Here is a 5,547-nt window from a genome sequence, read left to right as displayed (position 1 = left end):
CCTCCTTCAGGCCCTTCCCACTGACGAATGAGAGTCAAAGAGGAAGGAGGTGGAATGGGTGAAATTTCAAGGCAGTTGGCAATTCAAGAAGTGATCATAAATAAGCTTTTGAGAAGTACCTCCCTGTCCGGAGCCATGATGGGTTCTCTAAAAGGAGAACTTTGCTCCTTCTTGGCCTTGAAGTTTGCAGACCCACCAGTTCTGAGCAGCTCTTACTCAGTCCTTCTCTGTTGGTGGGAAGACTGGGATGGGGGAAAACCAGCCCCACTGGAGAAGTCGTGGGGAGCACACAATGTCCTAAATGTGGAATTTCAAGCGTAGCCAAATTCTCGGGAGCCTGGAAGGTCAGGAGTTCCACTGTATCACGGGGGGTTGAGCCAAAGTCAGAGAAGAGATTGTAGATTCCAATCTAGACCAGAGATTGGAATGAGGGGGTGAGGGGGTAACAAAACCCAGACTACCTACTAAAAGAAAGGGGCTCAAAGAGTAGGGACACGGGTATTCTCTGGGGGTCCAGTGGTTACGGCTCCGCACTTCTTCCACTGCAGTGGCTACGGGTTCGATCCCTGGTCGGAGAACTAAAAAACAGAGTAGGGACAAGTGAGCAGGGAACTACTGGTCCAATGGGCAAGAGGGGCCTCTGTCCTGAGAACATACCAGGAACTCTTGTTGCTGTGCCCCAGTTTACAACGTGAGAATCCGTGGATATCGATTCCAGCCTGAATCCTCCAGAAACTTGTCAGTTATACCTTCCTGAAGAAACCAGCTCATTGTTCCTGGCTATTACCCCCTAGCTCCTCTCACCCCCTGACACACACCTTGTAATAACTGTCTGTTGCAGTGGGAAGAAAGGATGCACCAGCTTCGCCTGTCTGACTCCCTTTCTTTTTTGACAATTTTGTGCCCATCTCCCACCCCTCTCCCCCATCAGAATCCCAGCAGGACCTGGGGTTTAGCACAGAAATTAGGAAAGAATGGGACGTTTCTCATATTTTGTTCCTAGAGCCACTTTTGCTGTGTGTCACACATACCTTGTGACATCTTGAGGAGCGAGTGAATCCCAAGGAGAGATATAAGCCCTCACAGGCTCATCAGGAGTGAGAAGGCATCAGGAGGGTTACCTGCACTGAAAAGCACAGCAGCTGATAAGCCAGGATGTGGCCAGAATTGGTCTCGCACTTTACGTACCTCCAGACCGTAAAATAAGGTCAACAGTACAGGGTGAGAGCTCGGTCAGCCCTTGGTCCCCGCTGCTCAGCAAAGCCATCCTGGGCCTGTGGCACTGAACAGCTATGCCAGGAGACATTGGGCCCCAGCAAACAGGAACACCATTTGGCTTCCAGGGGAAATGACCAAGGAATTAAGCAATTTGGAGCACCCTGAAAAATAAGGGACGGGTGCTTTGAGGGATGTGGGGTAGTCTTTCCTTTCTTGAGAGCAGGCAGTAGGAGTAAACAGCCTCTGAACTACCCCAAAACTCTGCCTGTGGCCTGACCCTCTGCTCCTGGGCCCTTCTGGATCAAGAAGAGAAATTCTCCTTTGAATCAAGAAAAGAGAATTCTTGGGCTACCCTGGTGGCGCAGTGGTTGGGAGTCCGCCCGCCGATTCAGAGGACACGGGTTTGTGTCCCGGTCCGGGAAGATCCCACATGCCGTGGAGCGGCTGGGCCCGTGAGCCATGGCTGCTGAGCCTGCGCGTCCGGAGCCTGTGCTCCGCAACGGGAGAGGCCACAGCGGTGAGAGGCCTGTGTACCAAAAAAAAAAAAAAAAGAAAAGAGAATTCTCTGAGCATCTCTAAGTGATAGCAAGTCTGTTCCTCTAAACAAATGCCTCTGGGCACTAGGGGAGCCTCAGTCTTTTCTGGGGGCCCTGTGTCCTCAAAGACCCATTTGAGGCCCTCATCCTGGCTTGGCCATTGACGTCTACATGAGCAGTAACCTTCAATGGCCCCATCTGCGAAGGAAGGAATTGGACAGGTCGTCTGAGATTCCCCTGCCCCGAGGCACCTGTGGGTGTGTGCGTGAACATGTGCACGTATGCACACGTGCGCGTGCGCGTATGAGCACATGTGGTGTGTTCCTGTTTGTATGTGGGCCCATGCGTGGGAGCTGTGTTACAAGTGTGCAATGCATTGTGCATGCTAGTGCTGTGTGTGCACCTATGTAGTGTGTGTGTTTTGTGTGTGTGTTGATGCAACCATCAGGTTCTCCTGGTGACAAGGAGCAAGCAGCTTGCTCAGGCTACTTCTCTAGGTCATATTGGACTTACAAACTACAACCATTTCAGAACCCAATCTGTTCTCAGTGGGAGGAGCTCCTGTATCGAAAGGGCTGGTTTTGTTGAGTCTCTCCCACTCTGGAATAGAAGGCCCACGAGATGTCTGTTCCAAGACCCACTGGAGAATTACAAAACCAAAGTCTAAACCAGGCGGAACTGAAGAAAACCAAGGAACTAAACCTCTCCATGGAGGAACAACAAGAAACAGCCAGACTTCACCGGGACCAGAGCAGATGGGTGTCCAGAAGCCAGGCACCCCTGGGCTGAAGGAGCCTCACTCTGGGCTCTGCCACCAGCACGGCAGTGGCTCTGCTGTGCTCCCCTTCTCAGCTCTTCTCACTGGGGTGGCTAGATTCTCGCTTCTTTGTGACAGTGAGGAAGAGGTCCATTTGCCACGAATCGATGGTGTCAGCACCCCTCACTTGACCAGACCCCTATATCAAATTTTGTGTTCATAATTTGGGGATCCTTTTTTTCTTCAAAAGGGCCCCCAACATTGTATAAGCTTCAGGCCTGTGATAGATGGTCCCACCCTGGATATCTACCCTTTGACTCCCTAGCCCTTCTCCCAAAGAGGCAGAGTCTCTCCCCCCTCCACTCGAGTCTGGACCAGACTTAGGATCTCCTTTGCCCAAGAAAATGCAGCGAAAGTGATGCTGGGACTCCCCTGGTGGTGCAGAGTTAAGAATCCACCTGCCAATGCAGGGGACACGGGTTCGATCCCTGGTCCGTGAAGATCCCACATGCCGCAGAGCAACTGAGCCTGTGCGCCACAACTACTGAGCCACACTCCAGAGCCCATGAGCCACAACTACTGGAGCCCACGAGCCACAACTACTGAAGCCCACGCACCTAGAGCCCTTGCTCTGCAACAAGAGAAGCCACTGAGATGAGAAGCCCGCACAGCACAATGAAGAGTAGCCCCTGCTGGCTGCAACTAGAGAAAGCCCGTGTGCAGCAATGAAGACCCAATGCAGCCAAAAATAAGAAAGAAAGAAAGAAAGAAAGAAAGAAAGAAAGAAAGAAAGAAAGAAAGAAAGAAAGAAAGAAAGAAAGAAAGAAAGGAAGGAAGGAAGGAAGGAAGGAAGGAAGGAAGGAAGGAAGGAAGGAAGGAAGGAAGGAAGGAGGGAAGGAAGGAAGGAGGGAAGGAAGGAAGGAAGGAAGGAAGGAAGAAAGAAAGAAGTGATGCTGCACCGTTTCCAAACCCCAGCCTGCGGAGGCCTCCTGCACCTTCTCTTATTCTCATGCTCTTCTGCTTCTGCCATGAGAACACGCCAGGCTAACCAGTGGCTGGATTGAGAGACAGGTGGAACGGAGCGAGGCGGCCCTAGCCAACAGCCAGCTGACCCCCAGACGCGCAAGGGAGCCCACCTGAGGCCAGAAGGACCACCCAGATTAAACTGCCAATTCACAAACTTATTGCATGCCACTGAGTTTGGGACAGTCCATTGCGGCATTATTGTAGCAATCAAAAACTAAAAGAAGACCCCACAAAATCCAGACCCGCCCTGACAGCAGCTCATCCTCCACTCCATGGTTTTATCTGCCCCATGGTTTCTGTTCACTCCAATCCTCTCTGCCCTTCTGACTTTTCCTCGCAGCTCCTCAAGGATGGCCTGGCCTGGCCCTTCTGTCTCAAGACTCTCACCCTCACCTCTTCCCCAACGTGGTTCAGATCAGAACAGCCTTTGGACCACTAGAGTCATCCATGGCTTGTGATTCAATAAATTGGTCTAAATTACAAAAGCAATACATGTTCATTTCAGGAAAGTAAATTGTGAAATAGAGATAAGGTCAAAAAAAAGGATTTAATTGCTTCACTTTTAAGAGCTAATCACTCGCAACATTAAGGTTTATACTTCACCCATCTTTTTTCTCTCTTCCTGCAGAAATGCAACGTTATTCCAGAAATTATGGAGAGTGACTAATGTATGAGTTCACGTCACTCACTGCTCAACAGATTTCCACCGCAAACAACACTATCTCCTTTGGGGAAAGATGTCCTGTAAAACAAATATCCTCAAGGAGGATGGTTTTAGGGAATTCCCTGGTGGTCCAGTGGTTAGGACTCGGTGCTTTCACTGCTGTGGGCCGGGGTTCAATCCCTGGTCAGGGAACTAAGATCCCGCAAGAAGCGTGGCACGGCCAAAAAAAAAGAATGGTTTTAAAGCTTTGGAGAGTAGAACCAGTTCACGTTTCTTTTTGGTGGAAATGCCTCCAGCGACTATATGACCACAAATTCCTCTTCGTCCCGTTGGACTTGCAAACTACAGTCTTTTCAGAACGTAACTTGTCCACAGGTGAAGGAGCTCCTGTATTGAAAGCACCGGGCTCGTTGGGTGTCTCCCACTCTGGATTAGAAGATCTGTGAGGGCTGTATCCCCAGTGGCTAAAACCACATTTGACCCTTAGTAGATTCTCAATAAAGTAATTGGTGGAAAATGAATGAACGAATGAACCATTTTTACTGCATTGTCATTCTTCCCCTAGCCATGTAACCTCTGCTAAGAAACTCTGTCTAGCACCTAGGAACCAGTCCTAAACCATAACTGTTCTCAGCAACTGTCCCCAACCCCTTTCGGTTCACCTTGGACCCAACCTCACTCCATCTTTTCTACCCACTCTGTGCTACGCTCCGTGTTTCATATCGTTACCGTATTGACCGTATTGAACCCTCACTACAAATCTAGGGGAAAGGTGATGTGATTCCTATTTTTCAGGTAAAGAAATTAAGGCTCAGAGAGCAAGTACCTTGTCCAAGGTCACACGGCTAATAACTGGCAAACCCAGGATTCAGCCCCAGGTCTGGCTCGTATAAGCATGCCATCCTGCTTCCTGCTGGAGAGGTTGAGAAAGAAACCAGCTGCCCTTTGATCCTGTTCAGTGCTGACAATGAAGAGGAAGGTCAGCATCAAAGAGTGAATAAGACAGAGCATTCTTGAGCTGCTTGTCTTCAGGGTATCCACTCCAACGCTGTTTTTTTTAAATTTTATTGAAGTATAGTTGATTTACAGTGTTTTGTTAATTTCTGCTGTACAGCAAAGTGATTCAGTTATTTATATACATATTCTTTTCCATTATGGTTCATCACAGGACTGAATATAGTTCCCTCTGCTATTCAGTAGGACCTTGTTGTTTGTCCATCCTATATATAATAGTTTGCATCTACTAATCCCAAACTCTCAGTCTTTCCCTGCCCCCCACACTTGGGAACCACAAGTCTGTTCTCTATGTCTGTGAGTCTGTTTCTGTTTTGTAGATATGTTCTTTT

Source organism: Tursiops truncatus, chromosome 20, assembly GCF_011762595.2.
Source record: "Tursiops truncatus isolate mTurTru1 chromosome 20, mTurTru1.mat.Y, whole genome shotgun sequence".
Lineage (NCBI taxonomy): Eukaryota > Metazoa > Chordata > Mammalia > Artiodactyla > Delphinidae > Tursiops > Tursiops truncatus.
The sequence above is the reverse complement of the archived record's forward strand: the minus strand, read 5'-3'. Positions refer to the sequence as shown.